This window comes from Rosa chinensis, chromosome 6 (genome assembly GCF_002994745.2).
Source record: "Rosa chinensis cultivar Old Blush chromosome 6, RchiOBHm-V2, whole genome shotgun sequence".
Lineage (NCBI taxonomy): Eukaryota > Viridiplantae > Streptophyta > Magnoliopsida > Rosales > Rosaceae > Rosa > Rosa chinensis.
This window is the reverse complement of record NC_037093.1, coordinates 29,215,760-29,227,971: the sequence shown is the minus strand read 5'-3', so window position 1 is coordinate 29,227,971 and position 12,212 is coordinate 29,215,760. Positions and strand designations below refer to the sequence as shown.

The 12,212-nt window shown below is 38.4% G+C and overlaps 1 long non-coding RNA gene across 1 annotated transcript in view; it reads left to right on the top strand.

The window, feature by feature from the left end:
• The first annotated feature begins 1,552 nt into the window (after window positions 1–1,552).
• Window positions 1,553–12,212, top strand: part of LOC112169465 — a 32,136-nt gene continuing 21,476 nt past the window's right edge. The window contains exons 1-2 of the long non-coding RNA XR_005801224.1: window positions 1,553–1,779; window positions 2,250–2,339. This is a non-coding gene — a long non-coding RNA (uncharacterized LOC112169465). The remainder of the gene's footprint in view (window positions 1,780–2,249; window positions 2,340–12,212) is intronic.

Genomic DNA, 12,212 nt, shown 5'->3' with positions numbered 1-12,212 from the left:
TTTGACATCCAAAGGGGAACAATTTTCTCCACAATTTCGTATTCTCACTTGTTCTCTCTAGTTTTCAGGTTTTCGCAATCTTCAAGGAGCAAAGCCGTGACCATCCATCTTCCTAGCTGTGATCAACACTTGTGCGACACCTTGGAGCTTCTTTGGACCTTGGGACGTGATTAAGGGTTGTTCATACCATCATCTTTTCATGTGTTTTCACGGTTTTGGCTTTCTTGTAGTTAGAATTTCTGCTTTGGAATTTCTGTTGTGTGAACCAAAACTATGATGTGACAAACTGATTTTTGGATGCAATTTTGATGTTCTTTTCTATGTTTGATGTGTTTGTGTGTCTTTTGTCTTGATTAATTGCCGAATATGGAATGATAATCTGATTTTTATGCTTCAGTACATGGAACGTTCTTGTAGTTCGAAACATGGGAAGACTTGCATGTAACTTGCTAGTAATTAGGTTTGATGCTTGGTGAAACCTAATTCAAATAAGTAGTAAAGGCTTGCTTTGAGTCGAAATCAGATTATGCATGTGATGATAAGTTTTGACACGCTTAAATTTGCATGTCTATTGATTCTTTCTTGAACTTAATGATTTGAAAACGGGATTTTTCAACATAGTTGCTTTGAGTGTGTGATATCGAACTTTTCAAAATAAAATTGATTTGGTGCTTTGCTATTTCAATTTGACTTAAGAAAGAAAGTTAAAAGGGGACAATGGTTGCTTGGATCTTTGTGTTCTTGGTTGATAGCTTTCCATGGTAACTAAAAGATTAAGGGATGCATGAATGGATTGATCTTGAAAGGTTCTTGATGAATTGTTTTCCAAAAATTCTTCTTTTCCCACCTTTGTATAGAAACGATTTTTAATCTTTATTTGTTTTCTGAAAATCTATGATTTCAATCCTCAAAATCCCCCTTGTTTATGTTTCTTGATGTTTTTGTATATTTGTAAATAAATAAAATTAATTTTAGGATTTTTAGATAGCATGTTCACATAAATAATAAAATAAATAATCTGAAAATAATTAATTAAATTCTTGAATAGTGTCTCCGTGAATAGTATTGTGTATATGTGTTTGTTATGTGTTTCCTAATTTTTAGGGATGTTTTCCTACTTTTTAGGGTGTGCTCCTATTTTTTAGGGATTGGTTCCTAATTTTTAGGAAAAATAGTTAGAGTTAGTTTTAAACTTGTATTCCTTGTTTGACTTGGTCTTTAATATGTTTTCTTGTAGATTAAGTAATCCTAATTAGAGTATGACTAGTAATCCTTGGTGTGTGTGGATTTCTAATATAACTATGACTTGTAAAATGTATTCTAGTAGGAGTAGGATTCCTAATTTAACTATAACTTGGATTCTTTGTAAATTTTGAATTGTTGTTTATATATACTTGTTATTTTCGTTTGTTTTGTAAATTCTTTCTCTTATTTTTGTGTCACATGTAAGTACCCTCAATCCCCGGTTTAGAACGATCCCTGCTTATCCTATACTAACGCTCGACATTTTCAGGGTTTAAATTGGCGAATGCTTTTGCACGCATCATATATGGGGGTTGTCTTATGGGGGATTGTCGGCGGTGGCTTATGGGGTAGAGGACGAATGATTGTGGAAGTTAGATAAATTGAGGCCACTGCCAAGTCTAGGAACGAAACTATGGAGCAGATGGATCAGAGGAACTACGAGATTTCGCAGTTGGATGTCACCATTCCTTATCTAATGTGCGAAGAATTGCCATGGAAGGTCAGCCACCGGCCTGCAAGACCTCCCTAATTGAGGTAAGAATTTTTGCTTTCTCAATTTTTTTTTTGGTCAATTGCTTTCTGATGAAATGGGAGGTAATACTTATAAATATAAACCTGTTTTGATCGAATATATATAATGAAATTTTCCCTCCACATCTGTTTAGTTCCCTCCCTTTTTTCCATTCCCTGTTTCTATACACGATCAAACACACTACTCTTTATGCTCCTCTTGCCTATCAGTTAAGAAAAAAAAAATTCCTCTCGTCTGAATCAAAAAGTTCTCCTGAGTAATTGTGTTTCAATTGAAGGCTAATCTGGGATTAGGTATGTATGTTTAGAGTTTGGTTTTCAATTTGGAGTGAATAATGTTGGCTAAACTATTAGATAGTATGGTTTAGGGTTTACTAGTTCTCTGCCACTTTATTTGATTGACATTATTTGTTTCTATGAATATATTTAAAGTTTCTTTGTTGCTATGAATTAATTCAAAGTTTCTTTTGCAGGTACAATATGTTCTTTGTGGGGTTTACTATTTGAGGATGCCAATGGATTAGTTTAGGATTCTGGAATCGCTTATTTGGATTTTGCTTCAGGTATGATTTTCTGGTTTTATGTTTTGTTTGTTCTCTGTTTCTATTAATGATGTTGATAATGAGAAGCTTCATTGTAATTCAAACTTTGGGGGACTAAGTGTAACGTCCCGAACCTAAATTCACCGGTTTACTAGTCATTGGGACGGTAAACGACCTTTACTTTCACTTTTACTTTCGGTTTAGTACTTTTAGTGGCCCTAAAAGTTGACTTTTTGTTCGGGTCAAAATTTGAGAAAATGTTCTTCATGGAAGTTGTAGGGGACGTTAAACCGAGCGCGTGGATATGTGGTACGCTAAAATCGGAGCTCGTATGCAAAAGTTATAAGCGAAATACAAAATTACTGTTCACGGTTACTGTTCATGGTAAGTTTCTATAAATAGCCGAGTTACTGTGGTAAGTTTCCATTTTTGGAAACTTACCCGGCTGTTTCTCTCTCCTCTCCCCCGATTCCTTCCTCTTCGGCCCGATTGCTTCTTCCTCCGGTTTCTTCCTCCTCCGGCCGACCCAGGACACAATCCGGCCACCCCCAAGCTCGGTTTCTTCCCCTTGTCACGTCTGTGGAGGTATTTCACGACAATTTGGCCGGAGAACCTCGATTTGGAGCGGAGGAAGCTGCGGTGGCAGTTGGGTACTTTTGCCGATTTCCGGCGATTCCGGCCACCTCCGGTCCCCATCTCGCCGTCGAAGGTTCGGTTTTCATCACTGATCATTTCCCCTATGGCCTTGTATCACGATTTGTTGTGTAGATGCCGAATCAACGAATTGAAATTCTAGGGTTCTTGAGGATTTCTGGGTTTTTGTTCATTGATCGATTTCGGCCGTTTTTAATTGTTATTTGGAATTGTTGTAGTTATGAAGTTGAATCAGTGTGTTGAGAAGGTGCTACTGTCAAATTTTGGTGGCCATCGGAGATGGTGGCGGCGGCGCCGCCACTGTGGGCGGCGGTAGCGGCGGCTAGGGTAGCTTTTTAATTTCAAATTCTGGCTAGTTAAATTCTATAATTATCATAGAGCATATATGTGAAGTTTGGTGAATTTTGGAGGAGTTTGGAATTGTTTGTGAATTGTTGAAGTTTGGAGTTTTGTGGTGGAATTATAGGAAATCCGACGGTCGGATTTCCCTCGTTTTCATTATGGAATATGTAAATTGAGGAATTAGAATTGTGGAAGAGATTTGGGTTGAATTTGAGAAGTATTGGAGATAGGGATTTTCGGATTTCGTTTAAGTTCGTAATTATTATATCGGATTACCGTTTATGGAAATATAATTGTGTACAGGGCAATGTCGCGAGCTACGGTTAGATGAAGGAACTCGTCTGCGTGGTTGCCCAATAGTACTGTGAGTGGACGTTTGTTTTAAATAAGTGATGCATGCATTTATTTATTAAAGCTTGTTTTATTTTATTAACCTATTTTCCGAGCATATAAAGTTGATTGCGAATTACCTCATGGATTTACTTTTAATTAATGATTCTCATGAAGTATTTATGTTTTATACCGGTTGTGAGTTTTGGTTATGAAGATGTTATGCTCGGATTCGAAATTATAATTGATGTTGATTTTCGACGAATTATTTCCGAGGTGATTTCCGGAATTATGCTATTTATATTATATTCCTATTCGTGGATTTGAGATTTTTGGAAAGATTTTCGAAATGGGATTTCGATGGAATTATTTTCTTGTTTATTTATTTGATCATTGGTTTTGGCATTGGGAATGCCTCATTGACAACCTATTTATTCCTTTAGCGTGTGGGACACGCTGTTAATTTATACGACTTTACGAGAATTTCCGGGTGCGGTTGGGAATCGTACCCGTGTTGGCTTTATACGTGGACATGGGGAAGCTTTATTGATTTATCGGTTTTTAACCACCATACCCAGGGTCGTTATATATATATATTATATTACTGGCTAGCCTATTAGTACTCCTCCCTACTTACTATGTGTTCGTAGGCGAGTAGAGGAGAGCATGGGATGCTCTAGAGTGTGGGACACTCCGACCCGAGCCAATAAGGCTCCCTTCTTTTGTATGGTGAAACTTCTTCCCCATATTTTATCGTTGCTTGACTAGCGGGGCTAGTCCGATTTTCACTGTAGCCAGCGGGGCTGGTCGTAATTTCTTGAGAAATGAGATTTCGGTTTTACGATATAGTTTTCGAATGTGGTGACTAGCGAGGCTAGTCGATTTATCGTTTTGGAATTCTTGGATTTAAAGCTAAATGTATTTTTCTAATTGTTGCATGCATCGGTTATTAAAGAGAATAAATGTGGGAAAGTATGAAATCCTTTTTCCTTTAAATTGTTTATTTTTGTCCACTCACGCTAACGTTTTTCGTCTACTTTCCCCTGGGCCTTTCGGTTTCTAATGCCCAGTTTGCAGGCGAATTAGTGGAGGTCGGGCGTACATGACATTTGAGGCATAGTTGTCACTACTTCCGCAGTGTAGGATCACTTGATCCTTTACTCCTCTGTTATATCCCTGTGTATAGTAGTATTGCTCTGCATAACCTTTGGGATTTGTATATTTGAGTTTTGTGTGTTTTACAGGTTTTCGGGTAGTCCATTTTAGAGGTGACTCTGCCGAATTTTTGGTAGAGTTATCCCTAAGGTGGGCCCCACAGGGCCACCTCGGGTTTCAGGGTGAAATTCGGGGCGGGTCCTGTCAATTTGGTATCAGAGCATTAGGTTGTTAGGTTCTGTAGACTCGTTTCTATTCTGTTACCTTATATACTTGGTGTTGCCCAGTACCTCTCGAGTGATGGCCCGACTGCAGCGGTTCCCCATCGTGTACTCTTCGGTGCTGTGGTATTCATCAAGTGTGTAAGGTACAAAGTCAGTTGGTTTTCTTCTGGTGCTATGCCTCTTGTACGCCGACCTCCTAGGACTTTCTTTGCGTATTCGATTGGTTAACTGTCTTGCGCCTATCCCTGGTGATGGTAGAGTAAAACTACTCTACAGTTTCGAATTGTGCTACGAAATGTGATTCGAGGAAAATGTTGTGGTTGTCTTTTCCTTGATGCCAACAAGTTTGTTGGGGCAGGGATTAAGGTGCGGAAACCAGAGTTCGAGTTGTGTTTGAGTGTCTGAGACGAGCGACAATAGCTTTGGGCTGTCTCTAGATGATATGATTGCTTCGGGAATCAGGATTGTGGGTGGAAATGGACTTGGTAATAATGGTGGTTTTGACTTTGAACCAAGTTTCGGGAAAGGTGTTTTGTGATGTGATTGGTTGTTAAGTAACATTTGAAATATTATTGGAAGTTTTTGGTGGTTCTTTGAGAACCTCATTGTTGGAAACCATTTACAGAGAAAATTGAATAATTATTCTGGGTTGTTATGGCTAGAGTATTTGTTTTCAAGTGACTTTGGTCACTGATGATGGCAAGTGAGAAGTGATGATAGTAATTGAGAGATATAAGTAGGACGAGATTTTTAGAAATTGTCGATTTGGGTCGTTGACCTAACCAAGGTGTATGAGCATAGTTTTGCTCGAAATAAAAGAGATTGATTTTTGATACCATGACTTATAGTTTTGTCTACCTGAGTCTTGGATGGTAGCGAGTAGGGAGATTAACAAGAATGGGCTTTTACAGTTGATATGTGCTTGAAGTGCAAGAATCGGAAGAATGCTTAAGGTTTTATAATAGAGTTACAACTTTGGTCGGTAAATAATTGGGAGAGTTGGAATCAACTCTTCGTATGTGGTATTATTCAAATGGATTCCTTTGTTTATCCATTTATGAGTGAAACGGTTGTACGTAAATTTGGGGAATAGTGATAGTGATATAGTTGGGTGTTCTTAGAAGTTCAAACGGAATTACTTTGTGATATGGAATCTGATTCGAGTTTTGAATCACCGAGCCTGGAAGGTTGAATTGTGTTAGCTACCTTGGGGGGATTGATTATTGCTTGAATCGATTATATGTAATGGATTCCTTTGGAGGGATTAAGCGAGTTTTGCCACTTTGGTGACCCTTAATTGAAAATGTATAGGGAGTTGTTGGTACGAGTGAGATCCGGTCACCACTTGTCTAAAGGTAAGATGACTTGAAGAGGAAGTAGGAGTTGAGTTGAAATAAATTGATTGAGTTATGTTATTGGAATAATTCTTGGTGAGAAGATTTGGAAAGTTTTTGGTGCAATTTTGGTTAGCACAGGGAAGTCATAGGAATTCTTGTTGTAGCTGAAATTTTATAAGTTAAGCGTCGATTGAGGAGTGGATTTGTGGTTATCTTATCCTCTTTTTGGTAAGGGCAATTGTTGTTTATCAGTTTTGGCCTTAAGTTAAATAAAAGGAGTTGGCTATATTCTAGTACTTGCAAGTTCAACGTGGTTTGACATAACTGATTTCCATTGATTCTTGTAACATCAGACAATGAACCTCTTCGATATCATATTTTCCTATCTTGGGAAGTAGACTCCGTTTCTGTGGTATACAAAGTGTTATTTGTTTAATTAAGTGACTTTGAGTTTTTCTATTTGGGCTCTTATTCGACCTTCTGTCCAGGTTGTTTTGAGCAAAAGAGTTTTTACGAATTTTTGTTTAGCAGTGGCTAAGAGTTTTTGGTAATGCTTGAGGGCTTATCTATACTTTAAAACTATTGAGTCAACAAGGGATGCTGTGAATTTTGTTGGGATTGTTGCCTCTGACTAGATTCCAGCCTGAGGATTTTTCCTTTTTAAATGTTGAATTTCTTTTCCTGTTGGTCAAGATTTGGATCAGATTTGGAGAAATTTCTAGTGTTGTTGGATAGTCCATTAGAGGTATGTGTCCATTAGAGGATTTGACACATACAGAATTTAGAACTTTTCTATAATGTCATACCTGTAGTAGAATTGTTATGAGGTGATGTCGGACAGATGGTTGGAAATGTTCTACTTGGAACAGGTGGAGCAGTTATGAGAGAGAGTTTTTCTAGTTATTTAAGGATGCTATTTTATTTAAGTTTGATCAGAATTCCAGTCAAGTATCTTATAATACAGATTGTGGTGTTTTGGTTGTGAGAATTACATTGGTATATGAAGTAGAATTATCAATTGTGGCATTAGAGGACAGCGAGAACGACATGAATTTAACCAGATTTCTGACTTATGATTATTAAAGAAGTGTAGCCTTTGTTAAGAACAATTTTAGTGATGCATCTCCTCCTGGATTTGAGTTTTTGGGCTGGAGTAGAGTGAGTAGTAATGGTTTTTGCTTTGCACCGAGTTTCGAACGACTGGGTACTCGTTGCGTACCGTAAGTACTATCATGTGAGGAATTTTAGCAGTTTTGATTGGGGACGTTGGTAATTAGTAGATTCCTTGAAACACATTGAGTCAGAAAAGTTTTCCACCACATTATTTTTATAAGAAGTTTTCAAGAGACAATGTTAGTTAACCAGTTTGAGATACTATAGGTGTGGCCAGCAGAGCAACTATCAATTGAGTTTTCGTAGTCGACTTGGAACATAAATTCAAGGCTGGATCAATGATTTTTAGTCAGGTATCAGGGTAACGCAGTGGATGTGTAGTGGCCCCATAACTACATGATTAAGAACTTATAGGTTGTTCGAAGCTACCTTTGTTATATTTGACAATTGTGGGATCTTTATGTGAATGATATTTGATCAATAATCTGTGCACAACAGGCAAAAGAGGAAGTGTTGTTTTGGGGTAGCTAAATTAATTGTTTTGGACTTGTTGGTTAACAGTGACTATTTTGTGGCATATTAGTAGCGGTTGGGTTACCCCCATGAACGCACGTACGAAGGGAAAGGTATTAAGTATGGAATTGATATACTATCACAATATTATTGGAGAACGGGGTGGATCTTCACTGTGTGACGTAATTGAAGAGGTTACGAATGCTACTATTTCGATCGAATGGTTTGTAATGTCAATACCTCGTGCTATCTGAACTATAAGCATGTTTTGATTTGCTTGAGTAGTTGGAATTGTAGGAAAATCTTTGGGGTTGTCAAAGTAGTTGACTTGTGATTGTAAGAGAAAAATTTGACCAAGGATAAGTCGACAAGCTTCAAGGTTTTGGAAACATTGGATGAGATATTGTTTTGATTAGTCTTTTGGGGACTAAGAAAAGAAGTTCATTCTGGTTGTGGGTTATATCGTTATTTCCACATCTTGGTTTTCTTGATGGGCGAGACGATTATTCCTTGCGGTATTCAAGATTACAGTGACTGGTCATATTTCTGCTTGAGGACTGTTACTTTTTAAATGTCGATTCCCTTATTGTATTTGACCACCTCTTGGACTAGATCTAAAGTTAGTTTCTACATGAGTTTAGCAGACTTGCATATCGATCGTGCGATATCATCCCCACTTAGTTATGATCCGAGTACTACCTTCGTTGAGGATGTTGTATTGCAGATTAGTACGTGTGTGCTACCTCTACTTTAACAGTATGAAATTTCGAGGACGAAATTATTATAAGGAGGGGAGATTGTAACGTCCCGAACCTAAATTCACCGGTTTACTAGTCATTGGGACGGTAAACGACCTTTACTTTCACTTTTACTTTCGGTTTAGTACTTTTAGTGGCCCTAAAAGTTGACTTTTTGTTCGGGTCAAAATTTGAGAAAATGTTCTTCATGGAAGTTGTAGGGGACGTTAAACCGAGCGCGTGGATATGTGGTACGCTAAAATCGGAGCTCGTATGCAAAAGTTATAAGCGAAATACAAAATTACTGTTCACGGTTACTGTTCATGGTAAGTTTCTATAAATAGCCGAGTTACTGTGGTAAGTTTCCATTTTTGGAAACTTACCCGGCTGTTTCTCTCTCCTCTCCCCCGATTCCTTCCTCTTCGGCCCGATTGCTTCTTCCTCCGGTTTCTTCCTCCTCCGGCCGACCCAGGACACAATCCGGCCACCCCCAAGCTCGGTTTCTTCCCCTTGTCACGTCTGTGGAGGTATTTCACGACAATTTGGCCGGAGAACCTCGATTTGGAGCGGAGGAAGCTGCGGTGGCAGTTGGGTACTTTTGCCGATTTCCGGCGATTCCGGCCACCTCCGGTCCCCATCTCGCCGTCGAAGGTTCGGTTTTCATCACTGATCATTTCCCCTATGGCCTTGTATCACGATTTGTTGTGTAGATGCCGAATCGACGAATTGAAATTCTAGGGTTCTTGAGGATTTCTGGGTTTTTGTTCATTGATCGATTTCGGCCGTTTTTAATTGTTATTTGGAATTGTTGTAGTTATGAAGTTGAATCAGTGTGTTGAGAAGGTGCTACTGTCAAATTTTGGTGGCCATCGGAGATGGTGGCGGCGGCGCCGCCACTGTGGGCGGCGGTAGCGGCGGCTAGGGTAGCTTTTTAATTTCAAATTCTGGCTAGTTAAATTCTATAATTATCATAGAGCATATATGTGAAGTTTGGTGAATTTTGGAGGAGTTTGGAATTGTTTGTGAATTGTTGAAGTTTGGAGTTTTGTGGTGGAATTATAGGAAATCCGACGGTCGGATTTCCCTCGTTTTCATTATGGAATATGTAAATTGAGGAATTAGAATTGTGGAAGAGATTTGGGTTGAATTTGAGAAGTATTGGAGATAGGGATTTTCGGATTTCGTTTAAGTTCGTAATTATTATATCGGATTACCGTTTATGGAAATATAATTGTGTACAGGGCAATGTCGCGAGCTACGGTTAGATGAAGGAACTCGTCTGCGTGGTTGCCCAATAGTACTGTGAGTGGACGTTTGTTTTAAATAAGTGATGCATGCATTTATTTATTAAAGCTTGTTTTATTTTATTAACCTATTTTCCGAGCATATAAAGTTGATTGCGAATTACCTCATGGATTTACTTTTAATTAATGATTCTCATGAAGTATTTATGTTTTATACCGGTTGTGAGTTTTGGTTATGAAGATGTTATGCTCGGATTCGAAATTATAATTGATGTTGATTTTCGACGAATTATTTCCGAGGTGATTTCCGGAATTATGCTATTTATATTATATTCCTATTCGTGGATTTGAGATTTTTGGAAAGATTTTCGAAATGGGATTTCGATGGAATTATTTTCTTGTTTATTTATTTGATCATTGGTTTTGGCATTGGGAATGCCTCATTGACAACCTATTTATTCCTTTAGCGTGTGGGACACGCTGTTAATTTATACGACTTTACGAGAATTTCCGGGTGCGGTTGGGAATCGTACCCGTGTTGGCTTTATACGTGGACATGGGGAAGCTTTATTGATTTATCGGTTTTTAACCACCATACCCAGGGTCGTTATATATATATATTATATTACTGGCTAGCCTATTAGTACTCCTCCCTACTTACTATGTGTTCGTAGGCGAGTAGAGGAGAGCATGGGATGCTCTAGAGTGTGGGACACTCCGACCCGAGCCAATAAGGCTCCCTTCTTTTGTATGGTGAAACTTCTTCCCCATATTTTATCGTTGCTTGACTAGCGGGGCTAGTCCGATTTTCACTGTAGCCAGCGGGGCTGGTCGTAATTTCTTGAGAAATGAGATTTCGGTTTTACGATATAGTTTTCGAATGTGGTGACTAGCGAGGCTAGTCGATTTATCGTTTTGGAATTCTTGGATTTAAAGCTAAATGTATTTTTCTAATTGTTGCATGCATCGGTTATTAAAGAGAATAAATGTGGGAAAGTATGAAATCCTTTTTCCTTTAAATTGTTTATTTTTGTCCACTCACGCTAACGTTTTTCGTCTACTTTCCCCTGGGCCTTTCGGTTTCTAATGCCCAGTTTGCAGGCGAATTAGTGGAGGTCGGGCGTACATGACATTTGAGGCATAGTTGTCACTACTTCCGCAGTGTAGGATCACTTGATCCTTTACTCCTCTGTTATATCCCTGTGTATAGTAGTATTGCTCTGCATAACCTTTGGGATTTGTATATTTGAGTTTTGTGTGTTTTACAGGTTTTCGGGTAGTCCATTTTAGAGGTGACTCTGCCGAATTTTTGGTAGAGTTATCCCTAAGGTGGGCCCCACAGGGCCACCTCGGGTTTCAGGGTGAAATTCGGGGCGGGTCCTGTCACTAAGATTGGTAATAGCTTGTAAGCTTACGGGTTCACATCATCCCTAAAGTAGATGAAAACGACAGAAGAAAAAAGAAAAAGATCTGGAAGGGATGATGCCAATGCTTAAATGGCCACTTGATAATATGAACTCGGGTTATACTTTAGTTGAGGAACCTTAGTTGGTAATATGGTATTAGAGCAGGGATTAGAATCTTAGGGAAATTTACTTGTGGTGGCTGAAAAAACGGGTGGATAGATATGGAATTGTAAGAATATGAGTACGGATAGCTAGGTTGGGATTAGAGTGATAAAATATTAAGAAATCGATTGCGTTTAGTGTAGTTGGAATGTTAAAAGAAGAGACAGGTAAGGGTAGAAGAGATACCAAGCCTTCAATAATGCTTTATTTATCTAAAAGGCTCTACAATGAGACTTCTGGTTGGACTAAAAGTCTCTAGTTTAAAAGCCGGACGATGGGCTTAGGAGAGGGTACTTCTTTCTTTACCAATATGTGGTTGTTCTTTACCTTTTTCCAACTTGATTTAGTAAAGTATAGAGCTGGACCAAGTATAGAGTCATCTAGTTCACTGTGTTTAAGGAGTTTGGAAATCTGAGTTTAAGTTTTGTACAGTTGTCGACTCAGCTTTAGTTTAGAGTTAGAATTGGCAATCTCTTCTCGCTCGACGTTTTGTGCTTGACTTTTGTTATTTGGCTTTATAGATTAGCATATCAGTTATGATGTATAGTAGTACTAGGTAGTAATACCGTATTTGGAGTGTTATTCAAACATTCAGCTTTTCTGAAACTTTGATTACAAGGGTGGTATTGAAAAGCATAACTATGGAGAATTTGTTTTCAGACACTGTACTGGCTCCA